At 42.0% G+C, this 18,335-nt stretch overlaps 1 pseudogene across 1 annotated transcript in view; it reads right to left on the reverse strand.

The window, feature by feature from the left end:
• Positions 1-1,318: 1,318 nt before the first annotated feature.
• The window catches only part of LOC308241601 (proline-rich protein 11-like), a 42,600-nt pseudogene continuing 25,583 nt past the window's right edge, over positions 1,319-18,335 (reverse strand). Inside the window, exon 3 of the transcript in view lies at positions 1,319-2,216. The product of the transcript in view is annotated as a proline-rich protein 11-like (transcript). The remainder of the gene's footprint in view (positions 2,217-18,335) is intronic.

Here is an 18,335-nt window from a genome sequence, read left to right on the forward strand (position 1 = left end):
AACTGCAGTGGATGTTTCAGCATCTAAGCTCATCCTGCACCTTCAGTCACACTCACCTAATGAGAATGTCCCTTCCTCCATGATTCTTAGAACATTAGTGATGAGGATCCTTGTTGGAGCTATACTAGTGTCCACTGCTAAGTACCCATGTCTTACAAACTGTGGGCTCCCAGAAATACTTGGCAACTTTGTAGGAGACTGACTGATAGGGTTGCCAAATAAAATATAGGATGCTCAGTTAAATTTGAACTTCAGGCAAACAATGCATTTTTGTTTCAGTATAAATATGTCCCATGCAATAGTTGGTACATAGTTATACTAAAAAATGTTACTGTTTAATGGGACATTTTTATACTCAAAAATTTAAAAAAGGAAAAAACAACTTTTAAAGAGTTATTTGTTGTTTATCTGAAATTCAAATCTTACTGGGCATCACATTTATATTTGCCGGATCTGGCAGCCCTGGACTGGCAGGAAAGAACAAAAATCCAGTTAGGTGTGCATGTACTGTTATTGAATCAACAGGCTGTTGAGGACTAGGAATCAGGTCTTACAGTGAATCTGCGGAGGATCTCAGAGCATCCTTCGCAGGGCACTGCAGAATATAAAAGGTTCGTGTTGAAGACTTCATGAGATTTATATTTAGCTGTATGAATGAGGACAGCAGACGTCAAAGAACGAATATCTCAGACTTCAGTGAGCTGGATGTAACTACCTACCTACAAAAGATGCTAGAAATGATACATTCTTATTTTTAAGGCCACACTGGATATTTTGTTTCCAGTCCTTTTGGAAAGCAGTTGGGTTTGGATGAGGACGGGTTTACTTCTTGACTGTTTATAGTGAACAGAAATGAAATCTAAAGAGTGCCTTTTATTGATCTAGTTTGTAGCACTTAATGAATGATTGAGCTTTGCAGGCTGAAATACTTTTCTTTTCAATTACCCCAGATGAATGGAAACTAGGTTATTATCTTAATGTCATAACTGCACCTATAGAATACAAATTAGAGTTATCTAGTTAAATTTGAAAAACTTCTCCAATTGAGTAATTACAGGATAAACATCATGTTGGGATTTGCATTTTCCGTTTGTTCTCTTATTGATCATGCAAACTAGAAGTTATCCAGATACCCACAGTATTTATGGGCTCCGTACATACTGTACTTTAATTATTTAAATAAAATTATATATTAGAATAATTATCTACTATATACTAGTACATAACTATTACGTTTAAAAGAAAGGATTGCGGTGATATCTATATATTTTATGAATCATCACGTAGAGTCGGGCAGAGTTGGCACCAGTTTTGTTCATCAAAGCTGCTTGCGGAGTGGGTGAGCCGGCTGAAACTTTCTCCTGAAGACCCGGCTCATTGCTGGAGTCCGTCCAGTTTCTGTTTCCATATTTTCTTTATTGGGAATTGGAGTTCCACCGGCCTCTTCTCTGCATCGACTTTTCTAAGCAGTTTCTGCAGATCGATCTGCCTTTTACCAGGAGGAATGAAGGCATTTGTAACTCGAGTTGATAACACTTAGGAGTTGGGCTTCAGGGTAACCTGTTGTAGGTCAGAGACGCAACTAATGAATTCCATACCTTTGGTGATGGAACAAGCTTTATCCTTTCCTCAAAATTGTATTTTTAAAATTTTACAGTCAGCAGATCTTTAACTGTTTTCTGCATGAGCATCTTTTTTTTTTTAACGATCCAGACTAAGTGCTTTAGTGAGGTTGGGTTTTCTGAGCAGCAAAGGTGCAATGGGTGGTGGAGGTGAGGCAGAGGAGAAGGTGGAGGGGGTGGGGCAGGCTGGCTGTGGCTGCGTGGGAGGAAGTGCAGCTCAGGATTCTCCAGGGGTGGTTAGAGCACAGGAAGGCACACTTGTAAGTTTACCAGTCGTGTAACAGGTTTGACCACAGGTTGCACAGGAAGAATTTTCTGAGTAGGTCTTCAGCACTTTCTGGAGCTTGCATAATTCATTTTATAAATGCAAACCGTTTTTTTTTGTTGTTGTTTTTTAAAGACTATAAAGTTCTTGGTGGCAGAAATGGGATGGAAAGATGGTATCTTTCAATATTTCTAAACTCTGGGCTATGCAGTGCTGGCACCGGTTGCAGGTAGACCATCTTCTGTCCAAAGTTTTACTGTACCTCCCGCCCTCCCCCAAATTACGAGGAAGTTTATTTAGAAAGTTACAGAGATAGAAGTGAGCCTGGGCTGCATAGGCTCATGAAACAAGTTACAGAAGCAAAAGAAGGGCCCTCGGAGCCTGGGAGTGAGAAAGGCGAGGGTGATGTGCCTGGGAGGATAGGAGGAGGAAGGGAAAGACGCCGGCTGATGTGGAGAGCTAGCCTTATTGCATCCTTGATGCTGGGACATTGCAGTTCCAGGATGACCTTAGCCAGCGTCTGCCAAGTGGTGTATCTATTGAAGAAATAACCACTCTTTCTTCTGAGGGTGGTGCAGGGGGAGGTGTGATTAGCTTGGACTGAAAGTGGGAGGCTTTCTTTTTTCTTTTATTTTAAAGATCTTTTTTGCTTTTGCTTTTAGCTTTCTTCTTTGAGGTTTCAATTTAGGCATTATTTTAGTCTAAGATCCTGGGGATTAAATGGAGTCCAGGCAGTGGCCTCACTCTTGCCAATAAAAAAAAAGTTAAATTAAAACCTAGTGAAGGGGCCAATCTAGCCATGGTCTCTCCACAATGAACCCTTAAAAATGTTGTGCCCTGGCTGCGTTGCTCAGTTGTTAAAGCAACACCCAACACTCCAAGGTTGTGGGTTCAATCTCTGGTTAAGGCACATACAAGAATCAACCAATGAATGCATAAATAAATGGAAGAGCAAATCCCTTTCTCTCTCTCTCTCTCTCTCTCTCTCTCTCTCTCTCTCTCTCTCTCTCTCTCCCCCCCTCCCTCCCTCCCTCCCTCTCTCCCTCTCTCCCTGCCTCTCTCTTCCTCTAAAAAGTCAATTTAAAAAGTTTTAGCAACTTACTCTTTTGTTTACAGTGTATGAGAAGGCCTATTTTCTTCCACTCATGCTTGGCTTTATTTTTTAAAGGAATGCTAATCTGATAGGTAAAATATGCAGTTTCCTCACTTTGATTTCCATTTTTAACTTTTGAAGGAAATTAAGCATTTTTCATGTTTGTTGTTCATATTTATTTCTGTGAATGGTCTGTTCTTATCCTGTTGTCAATGGTTTTGCTTTGTTTGTTTGTTTATTTAACACCACTAAGAGAGTTTAACATTTTATGAAGTTAGACTTAGTTCACTTTTATAGCTTTCATGTTTGAGGTTATGTTTATTGAAAGGGCGGGGAGAGACCGACTCCATGTTCCCTTTGTTCCATGTCCTCCACCTCGTGGAGTCAGGTTCCTGCCCTAGAACCTCTCCAAGAGCCCAACCCACACTTTTGAATTAGCCAATAGAAATGCAAGAGGAAAGTAAGCCGCGCCCTGCCCCCATGTGCAACCTGACCCCGACCAATCAGCGGAGGCCACACTAAATCTGGGCATAACGTGTGTGTGTGTGTGTGTGTGTGTGTGTGTGTGTGTGTGTGTGTGTGTGTGTGACTGAGCTCGAGCTAGCTCGATTAAAGGCTCTTTGCTTTTGCATCGGACTCGGCTCCCTGGTGGTCTTTGGGGATCACAAAATCTGGGCATAACATTTATAACAGCTATTCTCCTTTCAAGATTAAAAAATAATCCCTCATGTTTTTCTGGATATTTTTCGGTTTTTGGTTTGTTTTGTTTCATTTAAATCTTTGGTCTTAAACCTAAATTTATTTTGGGGTAAAGGGTAAAGCCACTTTTTTGGGGTAATTCAACAGGGGACCAAAGTCCCCTTCGCTGCCCTTAGGCAACCCTGCTCCTCTCTGTAGAATTTCAGAGTGAAGATCTTACACATTAGGAAGTGCCCCTATCTCCAGAGTGAGGATAAGACCATGACTGAAATTTCGGTCTCCTGAGGGTTTGATATTCTGTATTTGTTGTTTTATCACAAGTGTCATAGTTGAAGCTCCTTTTAAGTCTATGAGTAGAATAAGACTAGGCATTTTCAGTCTGTAGATAAGTTCTCTTGGTCAGCATCTCAGTTAAAGAAACTAGCTGGACAGCTTAGAAATACAACCTCACTGTGCATTGGGTCAGGGTCAAAAAATTCCCTTTTAACCTTTTAATTATTTATTCAAAGATGGAAGTTTTGTTCAAATATGTTTTACTAAAATGAACCATATTTCAGAGATTGATCTGTAGATAAATTTGTACGAAATGCCATAGGGCTAACCACGTGAAGAAATCTTCCTCCTAGCCTTTTTATTTCAATGCAGATTTAAAAAATCATGCAATTAGATCGAATTCCATAAGACTTGCTTTTGTAAAAATGTTCCCGTGAGCATCTGTGGTAGAAGGATTAAATCCTAGTTTACCCAAAGGGAAGGTAAATGAGATACTATGACAAGTAACTAGTTTGTTGTTTATTACTCAAAAGGCTCTTTTCTTTTTTGCAGTTTTCTTCCTTTGTGAAGACTTACTAAAGTATTTTGATATGGGACTTTTGGACTGGAACATGTGGTGTCCTCCTGGGCAGGATGGTTCCCCAGATTCTTTGTCCGTTGGAGTAGAAGAATGGAAGGTGGGATAGCAAAGGTGGAAATTTATTGAAGAAGTACAAACTCCCACATGGGGAAGGGGAAGGAATCTCACAGCACAGACTCCCACGTGGGGTGGGGGAAAGAGTCCCACCTAGTCCCTTCTTCCACAGTTTATAAAGGCTGCAAGTCCGTGTATGTCCTGATATCCCCTCTGATTGGCCACTATCCCCCTTTTGATTTGGTCACTATAGCTACTCCTGAGCTCAAAGGTCAAATCTCACAGGGACCTGTGAGGCCCTCCTCCCTCATTGTTCTCCTATTCCCTCTGGGCTTTCTCCTCCTTTATTTTGTAAATATAGACCTTTTGTTACTCCCAGTTTCCTTATCTTATGGAAATGTAACTTCTACTGGCTTTCTGCTCCCTGATCTTAAGGAAATGTAACTTCTCCCAGTCTGTAACCTTGTGTTTTTTCCATGGACCTCTTTCATTTTTTAAAAATTTCCTAAACCTGCCTATATCCCCCTAAATTTCCTATTTCAATACTATCATCAGAATTTTTATTATGTGCCCCCTCTGTACTTCATTTATTACTCTGTTTATGAGAGAATCTGAGGTCCCAAATATGTTGTAAAATCTAAAATAAAAAAGTTTCCTTGAGGACAGACAGTCTGGTATTTTCTCTTGTCACTGGTCCAAAGTCCACGTTCCTGATTCTTTGGAAGCCAAAACTCAACATGGCAGAGTTTGAAGTGAGGAAAGGTTTACTGATGGAGAAGGCACCAAAGGAGAAGATGGGAGCCCTGGTGGTGCCTTAAATCCATGTTAAGAAAGTACAGAGTTCAGGCTTCTTTTAGGTCAGGGGTAGGGGAAATGGGAAGGGGCTGTTTTTGTAAAACTCAAGCCAAATTCCACTCATGATTAGCATGTCTATATGCAAGACTCAACTATTAGCCTGAAGGTTATGGGAACAAAGCAGCCTTGAACAAGATTGAGTCAAAGAGAGACTGAGCATTTCATTCTGTTACACTCTGATTTAGTAATCTCTCTACAACATCCCTGAGTGAGTCTTTAAAGCTAGTCTCTCAGTGACAGTAAACTCACCTTATAAGATAGTCTGTGGCATTATTGAATATTTTTTATTATAGGAAGTTTCTTGTTTGGGCATAAATGGACTCAAATTCATGGAAGAATAGTCATGGTGGTGACGGGACATGGAACCATTGTGACTTAGAAGAAATATGTTTAGTCTTAGTACACAATTCCTGGCTTCCAGCTCCCAGTCTCTTGAAATTTCCTAAGTGAAGAGAGTGAAAATGGTATCTTTTATCATGTTAATGAAGTGACTTTTGGAAAGCACCTCAGTGGGAACTGATTGCCAAGAGACCCAACCTTGTGACTAGAGGGTTGGAACTATTAGTCTCACTCCAAAACAATCACTTCCCAGGGTGGGGAGAGGGTTTGGAGATTGAAATCAATTATCAATGTCCAGTGATTTAATCAATTATGCCTATGTAGTGAATTTTCCATAAAGACCCAAGAGGATGGGGTGCAGAGAACTTCTGGGTTGGGGAACTCATGGAGAATCTGGGAGCCTGGCTTGCCTGGGGAGGGCTGGAAGTGTCATTCCTCTCTCCACATAACTCACCCTATGCAGCTCTTCCCCATCCTGGCTGTTCCTGAATACAATAAACCAATAAACCTTTCACAATAAATCAGTGATCTAGTAAGTAACATGTTTCTCTGTTTTCTGTGAGCCATTCTGGCAAATTAATTGAACCCAAGGAAGGGGTTGGGGAAACTTCTGATTTACAGCCAGTCAGTTAGAAGTATAGGTAACAACAATGGCATTCTGAGTTGAAGGGAGTTGTTGGAACGTCCAATTTGTAGTCAGTTGATCAGAAGCATAGTCTGGGTTTGTGGCTGGCATTTGAAGAGTGTATGTGTTGGCAGAAGGAAGTCTTATATAGGGCTGAACTCAACCTGTGGAATCTGATGTTATTTGTGCAACAAATTCACCCAAAATTGGTGCTTTAAAATAATCACTTATTATGCCCAAAGATTCTGTGAACCAGGGATTTGGATGAGGCATAGTTCAAATGGTTTGTCTCTGCTCATAGTTGGGGTCCTCGGTTGGGAAGACATGAGGGCTGGGTTGACTCAAAGACTAGAGGCTGGTATCATTTGCAGGCGTCTTCCTTCATTTGTCAGTTAAGTCAATAGCGGTGTCAATGGAACACTTCCACATGGCCTCTCCATGTTGCCTGGGCTTCCTAAAAATATGGCAACCTCATGTAATCCCCTTCGTATGGCATTGAAGCATGGTGGTCCCTCCTTTGGAAAACTGCTGTTTAAAACTCCTGTTTGAACTACTCTGTTATTTTTAGAGTCTTATTCTATAACTTTGTTTTTTAGCTTGAATAATAGAAAAGATAAACTTAACTGTCTGACCTTGCAAGCTAGCCATCTAAAGGGGCTGATACACTATATTAATTCACATATTCTGCCAAGTGTTTGTTCATCCAAGGTTACAGGTATTTGATTATGATACCGAATTTTAGGACTGGAACTCAGATTCTTTGTCTGCCGGAATCAAAGAATGAATTCACGGACAGAAAGTGGTATGGCAAAGATGGAGATTTATTGAAGAACAAGTACAGACTCCCACGTGGGAAAAGGGAAGAGTCCCACAGAACTGACTCCCACATGGGGAGGGGGAAAAGAGTCCCACTGGGTTATTTTTCCCCATGGCTTATAAAGGCTGCAGATCCTGGTGCCTGATATCCCCTCCGATTGGTCAATATCCCCTTCAAGTTGGTTACTATAGTAACTCCTAGGCTCAAAGGTTGAACCTCACAAGGGACGTGTGAGGTTCTTTCCACCCGCCCCCCCCCTACCACTCCTTCCTTATTGTTTCCCTATTCCCTTTGGGCTTTCTTCCTCTCCTTCTGAATGAAGGGTTTCCTTCTCTTTATTTTGTAAATATGGACCTTTCTTGGCTACTTCCAGTTCCCTTGTCTTATGGAAATATACCCGTTGCTGCACCTGGCTTCCTTGTGTTATGGAAATGTACCTTCTCCCAGTCTGTGGCTCTGTTTTTTTCATGGACCCCAATTCTAAAAAAACCCTAAGCCTGCCTATGTCCCCCTAAACTTCCTACTTCAGTCCTCCCTCCCATTAGGAAACCCCAACTGCCGTGGGGGACAATGGACGCTGCGTCTTTCTGGCTGCTTCCTGCTGGCGAAGGGGTCGTGGTTTGGGGCGGCAGTCAGAGTCCTGTCAGAAGTGGGTGGTCTAAGGGTCCACGGAAGATGGATGTAGTGGCCTCCATTTGCTGTTCCATGCAGAGGACCAGTTGCAGCTTTAGGGCTTCTAAATGGGAGACTATAACAAGCAATGGTTAAAGACGAGTAATAATAAAACAGTATAAACCAATGCCTGAGGAAGTGGTTTTGGTTGGTGGTAGTGGTAGAATAGGTTGTCCTATAGACCAAGATTTAACACATTTTACTCTGAATTGGGCTGCTTGTCTGAGTAAAAGGTCTTTTTTTTCCATTTCCTGCTTCGCCCCAGGTGGGAAAGACAATCATACAACTTTAGCTAGTGGTCTTTATGTAAACTTCCCTGGGTTAACATATATGTAACCTTCACAAATTTACACTTTAAAATTAGCTTCAGAATCTTAAAATCTTAACCTAGCAGAACAACCTCTGGTTCTGAGTGACACACAAAGCCTACACAGGACAGAGACAGAGTGCCTTCTATCTTCACAAAGACGGCGAAGAGCAAACCAAGCGAGCAATCAGTAACCTAGGTACTATCACAGACAGAGACTCTCAAGATTCAAACCCGGCCACGTGTTCCTCCTGTCCACAAGCAGCTGAGTCCTGGCAAATTGGGACGTTCCCTATCTTCAAACAGACTTAATCATACATCAACAGGAAACATTAACATAAACACTCTCAGACACAATATTTACAAGTGTGCACAATCCACAGACACTTCACAAAGCACTCCATTAAAAGCAATGTCTCTCGTCCTGGGTTTGGGACTGGCCCTCCCCAGAACCTTAGCATTTTCCAATGGACCATTTTGGCCATGTGGCTCGCCCGATTGTCTTGCATTCTCCTTTTGTCATTTTTCAAAGAAAAACCATCTCAGAGATATTCTACAGCATCCATGAAGAGGTGGGCTTAGGCCAAGGGCCAGCTAAAGTCAGGTGGGGCGCCTCCCCTTGAACTAGCCTTTTCTCTAGACCAGGGGTGGGCAAACTTTTTGACTTGAGGGCCACAATGGTGTGGAGGGCAGGAAGGGACTAGACCTCAGGGTCTAGAGTCAGAGTAGAAAAATTTAAAACAACCACTTGGAAAGGTCACCCCCCCGCAGGCACTATAGAACTCCCCGTTCCATAAATAAAAGAAATAGTTTCTGCCTGACCACCACTCCCCTACCTGCCAGAGGCATTACAGAGCTGTCTCTGTAACAAACAACCCATATAGGGAAAGGTCCGGTGTAGAACTTCCTCACTGCGCGAGCGAACCATATTAGGAAAAGTCCAGGACAAAGGGGTCCCACATTCGCGGGTCATTCAAAGGGGCCAATCAGGGAATGCCAGGCCAACGGTTATAGAGGGAAGGGGTATAAAGGAAGGGACTGCCCCTTTCAACGGCGCTCTCGCCACGGCACTTGCCTGCTGCTGCGTCAGCTACGACGGGGCCCAGATTCGAATCTGCAATAAACTTTTCCCTGTTTGATCCAATTGGTCTCGGTGGTCTATCTCCGGGGGACGCGCTCCGTTACAAATGGGTTCTTAAACTGGACCGGAGGGCCGGAACAAAAGCATGGATGGAGTGTTTGTGTGAACTAATATAAATTCAAAGTAAACATCATTACATAAAAGGGTACGGTCTTTTTTTTTATTTCAATAGTTTTATTCATTTCAAACATAACAAGAAGAATGTAAACACTATTATAATTTGAAACTTCAAAAAATGGAGGAATCATAGCACAATAACATACCTTATATTGAAGATGGCAAAGGCAAAATAAAATTGCCTAACAAAGGAAAGGTACAAAAGCCTTTCAAATTAAACTTAAATATAATAAAATAATTTAAAACTAAAACAAATAGAAAAGAACAAAATGTGTAAACAGTAAATTAAACATTTTCTTTAGTGCAACTTCCAAATTATGCCCGGGACGTAGATGTAGATGGCAATGTAGACTGGGTTGAAAGGTTTTTGGTCTTTAAAACATCAACTTCAGTGGGAACAGTGTTGTTGGTCTCCTTTTTAGCTAATGCTCTGATACTGTGCTTTCCAGGGGCGTGTCTCCCTACATCACCACGATAACGTGTCTATGCATTCCCAGGGTGATGTCGGGGGACGCGTCTGCGGGCATTACAAGGAGCCTCTGGAAGATTGAGAGGTTGTTCCTTCTACTGAATGGGCGGATATAAATCCGCCCACTCAGAAGAAGGAGCTGCGGCCGTGTTTCCCGACGTTGCCATGTTAACACTGCTGCTGGTGAAGGAGCGGAGGGGAGAGCAGGAGAACCCTCCACTCTTTCGGCTCCGCGGGCCGGATAGAACAGCTGAACGGGCCGGATCCGGCCCGCGGGCCGTAGTTTGCCCACGGCTGCTCTACACGGATATAGAAAAGTCCCAGAAGCATCCCGTAATATATGAGGAATGCATCACCTTTCCAAATTTCAAATGGACTGGGAAGTAAAACGTGGCAAAAATCAGACTTTTAAGAATGCTCTTGAGAGTGTGTGACCATTTTACAGAATCACAATGAAGGTGAGAGGCGAATTACCCAGTAATTAATGAGATAACTAAACAGCTATGTCTGGCTTTAATGCTGAATTCTCTGAAAGGCCAAAACTTCTACAGGGGTGGAAAACAGTTAGCTGGCTCTTCCTTTCTTAACTCTTGCCTAGCAAATTTTTCCCAGGACCCTTACCATAAAGGCCTACACAAATGATGACTTAGGATCTTAAACTTAGTGGGTCCTGGACCGCAGAGGCAGCGGTCTTGGCTGGATACTATTTGATCTGACTGAGAAAGAAAGCAGAATAAAAGGCAGATGATTCTCCAAATAAAACCTGCTTGGGATCTGGGCCAGGGGAGTGGACATATGTAATGGGTCAGATATGTGCTGTTCTTGGAACTGTGTCTCAGTTTCTCTCCCAGCTGTCTAAGACAGCCACCAGGACCCAGGATGCTGGGTGACCAACTCTTGCATGCATCCCCTGGACAGGTCAGAATTTAATTACATGTGTTGTTAAAACCCTATTGAAGCCATGGAGAGATTCTCTCCTAGCACCTCCGCTGTGGCTCTTACTCACATAAGAACATCTGAGAATCCCGGACCGAAGGGAAAATTGCCTCTTTGATCTTCGGAGCTGGGCAGGGACCCAAGAACTCATTTAGTCAATGGCTGGGCTTTGACTTGCAACTGGCCGAAGCCTAATGCTCTAATCCAACCCAGCACCAGTTTATCCTTCCATGGGAGACTTTCTTACAGCGGCAGTCGCCTGGTGCAGTGGTTCTCAACCTTTCTAATGCCGCGACCCTTTAATACAGTTCTTCATGTTGTGGTGACCCCCAACCATAAAATGATTTTCGTTGCTACTTCATAACTGTAATTTTGACCCACAGGTTGAGAACCGCTAGCAGGGTCACCTTTATACTGAGTCCAGCATAAAATAAAGTTGGGCAAGTATAACCCAGTTATTCCTTGTTCTGTCTTTTTTTTTTGCTCATCTTATGATTGCACTAGCTAGTTTATTTATTTTATATAAAATCCTAACCCTCAGTAGGCCAGGGTTTTAACTGGCCTGGTTATAATCACTAGATGACCGCCACTTTCTATATAATTCCAGCTCTCTGTTGATTCTTATATCTGCATCAAAATACATTATAAATTGTGTAATAATTTATCAAACAAATTAAACTATACTATGTAATTATTTTTAAAAATATGTTTTTATTGGTTTTAGGGAGGAAGGGAGAAAGAGAGAGACAGAAACATCAATGATGAGGGAGAATCATTGATCAGCTGCCTCCTGCATGTCCCCCACTGGGGATTGAACCCACAACCCAGGCATGTGCCCTGATTGGAAATCAAATCATGACCTCCTGGTTCATAAGTCGATGCTCAACCACTGAGCCACGCCTGGCCAGATGTGAATTATTTTTTATTCTTTTCTTTCAAACTTGCTTTTGGACGTACTCTTTTCTGCCCTGAAAAAATAATTGGCAGGTTAAATAGCATTCTGGTTTCTTTGATCACAAAAAAGTCTCATTTCAGGAAAAAAAAATTCTTACCAAATCTATATAATAAAAGCCTAAGTGACCATTAAGGTGGAACCAGAATGACGGGTCGCTATGATGCGCACTGACCACCAGGGGGCAGATGCTCAATGCAGGAGCTGCCCCCTGGTGGTCAGTGTGCTCCCACTGAGGGAGCGCCACTCGGCCAGAAGCCGGGCTCATGGCTGGCAAGCACAGCGGTGGTGGCAGGACCCTCTCCTGCCTCCATGGCAGAGCTAAGGAGCAGCAAGCTGAGTGGTAAGGAACAGTGAGCAGGCAGGCAGTAAGGAGTGAGGGGTCTCAAACTGCAAGAGGAATGTCCGACTGCTGGCTTAGGCCTGAACCCCCTCCCCCCTCCAGTGCATGAATTTCGTGCACTGGGTCTCTAGTTTAATATAAAAATTTAGGATTATAATCTAATTTAGGATTCTATAGTCCTTCAGTTTAGGCCTGCCTAGGAATGCTTTGCCTTTTCATGATTTCCTAATTCTACCTCCTCTTCCACTCCTCAGTATAATTTCCCGTTTCTCTGAAGAAGAATGGTAAGACATAAGAAAGGTTTTATTTGACTGATTTAGTTGTATCTGGCAACAAAGTGAGAGCTACATTGCATTTTCTGACCTAGCCTCAAAGTCTTGCAATGTCACTTCTTCCTCATTTTACTGATTAAAAGAGACTCACACCCATACCGGTCAAGGGCAGGTGACAAAGACAGGTGTCTGAATGATGACATATATACAATTATTGGCTCTTTTTTCCTTCTGGGGGTGCTTTTTTCTCCTGGGAGATCCTTCTGCAAAAGGAGCTATGACTGCATTAAGCAAGTAATGCTCACATATCTGGCTGCCTTTGAGTCCCCCTTTAGCCACAAGTTTCTGACAATATACCTCTCACTCTGGGTCTTTGGCTTCTTCTGGTTGACCTCTCACATCCCCCTAGGAGACAAACACCTTTGTACACCATCGCTGGAAGTGTAGATCTTGTCCAGTGCAACCAACCCTAGTCACACCTTTGCATCTTTAGACTTCTTGCAGCAGCGATAGAGAGTCCAACCTTGGTCTCCCAATCTTCAGAGGCTGTAGGCCAAGTTCTTTGAGAAACTCATAAAAGCCCTTCTCTCCTGGATTAAGGTGTGGAGAATATTTTACCTTCCTTACTGGGTCCCATCCCTTCTATAGTTCCCAGAATTCTTTCCAAAGACATTCCTTGGTTTTAACATTCATGGAAATGGAGGTGGGAGACTGAGCGATGTTGATAGAATCAGTTTCGCAGTCCTTAGGATGTATTGCTTCAGTGGGCTAGCAACTCAATTTAGACATTGTCCTTAGACTTTGGGGTCACTGGTGAAACTCCAAGACAAAAAGTCTTAATTAATATCTTGCTACCCTTCAGCCAAGATTAATCAAGCAGAAATGCCACTTCCCCAGAGCTGTGTTTTGGCTTACCCAAGTTTAGAGGAAGGATTTTCAGAAGTATTTCAAAGCCAATGGAGGTTGCATGACATTTTGAGAGAAGTTTGTAAGAAGAAACGGTGAGAGGCGTGGTGGGTGATCTTTATAATCCAAATGCTCACCTGTTTGCTCTAATTTACTCTGCTGTGTGGTGAAGGAGCCATTCGAAAATGAAAACCTACTTGTATAATTCTCCTCTCATGCTTTCTATAACTCCTTTAAAAGATAAAGCCCAAGTCGTCATGAGAAGTAATTTGAAACATTTTTTTTGGCAATATTTGAATATAATCTTAAGATAATGCATGCAGGTTCCAAGGAATTTTACGTTTGCCATGGACAACTTGGGCTACAGTCTTCTTCATCCTCATTCTCTCTCTAGTTTTACTTTCTATTTATGTTTCATTTCTTAGGATAACCTTATGTAGCCAGGATGGACTTGTCTATTAAGCATAATAGGCACAGTGTATAGGGCCCATGATACTTTTAGGGGGCCACAGAATTATTTTAAATTAAGAGGAAAAACTGAATATAACAATAACATTTTATAATTAATCAGGCCTGGAGTACATTTGTTGTTATGCCAAAGCAGTAATAAAAAACAATTTATATGTATATATACAGTATTTTATGAGGGAAGGAGCCTATGAAAAGAAAAGTGCCCCAAGCCCACAAAAGTTATAACACACTGAAAGTAGTTAGCTTTACAGGAAAAAAACACTTCTTAACTGATAACCATATTAGAAATGCTTCAGAGTTTTTATGTTTGTGGGTTTGGTGATCCGTTTCATTCCTGGCTGGGTTATGCAATTTATTGGTCATAAGTTAAAACTAATGTAGAGCATAAAATTCTGAGTAATATTTATTTGCACAATAAATAAGCCTTCAGATATGGGTCTGAGAAGGCTAAAAAGACTAATTCCAATGTAACCCTGATATTTGGAGGCTAGTGATCTGAATCCAAGCCAGCAAGCTCAGTGTACATTCCTGATAACCTATAATTAAGTCATTACCTCTTTCCCAGATACTGGTCTTGCAGAACCGGTTACAGAGGCCATTGGGCTGTGGACAGTGCACTGCCCAGAGGGAGGGTTATTAACGCTGACACCAGGCCACACCATCAGATATGGCCTGGAGACCCCCTCTCATATCTGTATCTTCTTAAGGACCTAGACTCTCAGGATGGACAACCCTTGGTCTACCAGCAGTTCCCATACTGGCTGCTTATCAGAATCCCCGGGACCCTTGTTAATTAAGAGTACAGATACCCAGGTCTCTCCATGGGCTTTGATTCAGTTCAATGTGGTGGAGGGCTTGGGAATCTACATTTTAATAAGTAGCTCAGGAGCTTTCTGGTGCAGCTGTTGTGTTTGGAAACAACCAATCCACAGATAAACTATGCTCCTCTGAGGATACAACGCTCTGCATAAGGTAGCCCTAGCTAGAAAATTTCTTCTCATCTTTAAAATCCCAGATTAAATATACCTATTCTTTGGGAATCTCTTTAACTCTCTCTGCCTTCCCTTTTCATTGAGCAAAATTAGTTTCTCATCTGTGCCACTATACATCAGTAAGAGCCCATTATCACATTGTTAGATTCACAGCCTGAATCCAGATATTTATGACAGAGGAAACTTAGGTAGCAAATGATATTTAAAACATGGTCCATGGTCCTGCCTCAGAATCATCTTCGGTGTGTGATCAATGAAAGATTTCTTTCCCAGATGTATTGAATCATAAACTGGGGAATACTGTTTGTAATTGGTAAAACAATGTGAGTGAATCTCTTCTGTCCATTAAAGTTTGAGAATCCTTGCTCTATCAATAGCAGAAATTCAAGACATCACCTGAAGTGGCAGTCTCTCTATGAACTACATTAATCAGTAAGACATATGCCAGGAGGTCAGAGTATTCACAACTTTATCAGCACCCAGACCTAGGGGTTGGCTTCAGTTATATGTTGCAATTAATAGTAGTGGTACTAGTGCTTACCTTTTTTGTAACATTGATTTGTTCTTAATCAGATTTCCCAATGAAAAAAATTAGGTAAAAGAAAATATGCTATGAGCAACATCTTATTTACTTATTAAACCATAGATCTCCTTAAAAAACCTGAAAATTCCCCAGCCTTAGGAAATGTCAGAATCCTAAGTTTAAGAAGAAATTTTCATAAAACTCTTAGAAAGCATAGGCAGTAAACTCTGACATTGCTCTTAGTAGTGCTGCTTTTTTTCCTGATATATCTTCTCTGTCAAGAGACACAAAAGAAAAAATAAACAAATGGGACTACATTGAAATAAAATTTTTTTTTTTGCATAGCAAAAGGAAACTATCAATAAAACACTGTCTACTGAAGGGAAGAAGATACTCACCAATGATATATCCCATAAGGGGTTAATATTCAAAATTTATAAAGAAGTCATACATCTTAGCACCAAGAAACACCAAACCATCCAATTAAGATATGCGTAAAGGATTTGAATAAACATTTTTCCAAAGAGGACATACAGATGGCCAATAGATATGTGAAAAGATGCTCAACATCACTAATCAGCTGAGAAATGCAAATTAAAACCACAATGAGATATCACCTCTCACTATCAGAATGGCTATCATCAATAAATCCACAAACAACAAGTGTGGGTGAGAATGTGGAGAAAAGGGAATCCTTGTGCACTGTTGATGAATATGCAGATTGGTGCAGCCATTACTGAAAACACTACGAAGGGAAAAATTTAAAATAGAACTGCCTTATGACCCAGTGATTACACTTCTGGGTATTTATCCAAAGAAATCCAAGACACTAATTCTAAAGAATATACAAGGTGGGGCAAAAGTAAGTCCCAATACAAGTCGAGGTTAGTGCCTTTATTAGTAGCTTAGTGGTGTATAGCTACCCTTGAAAAGTGTTTGTTCCAACACTCTGAGCTTATTTTAATGTTGGCCTCACCACAAACAACATTCTGTTTTGTTTGTTTTTTGCCTTTTTAAAAAAATTTAATAAAGCTTTATTGTTCAGATTATTACAATTGTTCCTCTTTTTTCCCCCCATAGCTCCCCTCCACCCGGTTCCTACCCCACCCTCTGCCCTTACCTCCCCCTCTACTGTCCTCATCCATAGGTGTACGATTTTTGTCCAGTCTCTTCCCACACCCCCCACTCCCCTTTCCCTCTGACAATTGTCAGTCCACTCCCTTTCTATGCCCCTGATTCTATTATATTCACCAGTTTATTCTGTTCATCAGATTTTTTTATTCACTTGATTTTTACCGCGTTTCCCCGAAAATAAGACAGTGTCTTATATTAATTTTTGCCCCCAAAGACACGCTAGGTCTTATTTTCAGGGGATGTCTTATTTTTCCATGAAGAAGAATATGGTACACATTTATTGTTAAATGAAAATAAAGGAAATTTATTACCTGTATATGGTACGTTGTCAACACAAACCAGACAAACTGTGAATCCTACAGTATCAAGAATTTACTCATTTATTCAATGACAATCATGTCATCATCTTCTGGAACATCATCATAACAATCCAATCCCTGAATTTCCTGGTGAATTTCTTGTGACTCCATTTCTTTCAGAATCAGTGGACCAAATCTCTCATGTTTAGCAATAACACTGTCTTTAAATGAGTACTTCTTGTCAAGGTAGCCTGCTCGCAGTGCATTTGCAATGCAACTGTCAGTGATTTTCTCCCATGAATTCTTCACCCAAGTCACAACTTCTTGCAGTTTAGGTTTCACAAAGTTTCCACGCTGATTTCTCTCCATTCTATTTTCAATGTAGTCATTAATTTCCATGCGCAAACTGTCTTTGAATGGCTTGTTTATTGCAATATCAAGAGTCTGGAGATAGGCCGTCATTCCTGCGGGAATCATTATCTGATCTATTTTTCTTTCGTGAAGAAATGTCTTCATGTCTTTAGCGCGGTGAGTGCTGGCTGCATCCCAGACTAGCAGACCTTTTTGGCTCCCTCGCATAACAAGCGGCAGCATTAAATCGACCCACTTCCTTATAACTGCTTGTGTGGCCCAGGCTTTTTCAGTTTCAAGAATAAAAATGCCCAAAACACGTTCAATCTTTTCCTTCCTGCCCTTTGAAATGATTAAAGGTGGGATTTTAGTGCCATCCAGACGAATTGCCAAAATACAGGAAACACGTGCACTTTCGTAAGCAGTGGAGGGAATGTACGCTCAGGAGGCACCCCGCTGTTCAATTGTTGTTTGAGATGATTGGCCCATAAACACTGCAGTTTCGGGAGGAGCCAAGATGGCGGCGTAGGTAAACACCTAAACTGCTGCCTCGCACAACAATTTCAAAACTACAACTAAAAGACAAAACGTCTATCACCCAGAACCACGGGAAAGCTGGCTGAGTGGAAGTTCTACAACTAGAAGGAAAGAGCAAACAGCATTGAGGGGTGCACAAGCGCGGAAAAGCTGAGGTACGGAGACGCGCCAATCAGGAGCACTGCTGTTTTCAACCCGAAGGGAGATAAGCTCCCGATTACTCCGAACTCCAGTTTCTGGGGAAACGTGGGGACCCAAACTCCTACGGGGAGAAGCTGGACTGTCTGCCGTGGGGTCGGAAAGTGAGGGAGGCTTGCTTGCAGGGCTGTATGCAGGAATAATTGTTTACTGTGCTGGGCGCGGGACGCAGGGACACGGTCGGAGACTCAGAGCCACAGAGCCAGCTTACCGGCAGCCATCGCTGTTTGCCACGCCCTAGCCTAGTCACACCCTGAGACCCCGCCCTGCACAACCTACGAACCCACCCAAGCTCCAAGCAGCGGCTTTAGCATATGAATGGTCTGCCCTATTGCAGCTTAACCTAGCAAACTTGCAGCCCAGGTCAGAGAGCTCCAAAACCTCCAAACCCCAAGCAAAGAGGAGAAAACTGCAGTTCTCGCTGTAGCGCCTGCTGGGTGGCCTCGGACAGTAGCTGACCTGCACCCCATTGGAGATCCAGAAGCCAGTGTAC

Source organism: Plecotus auritus (assembly GCF_963455305.1).
Source record: "Plecotus auritus genome assembly, chromosome: 1".
Taxonomy (NCBI): domain Eukaryota; kingdom Metazoa; phylum Chordata; class Mammalia; order Chiroptera; family Vespertilionidae; genus Plecotus; species Plecotus auritus.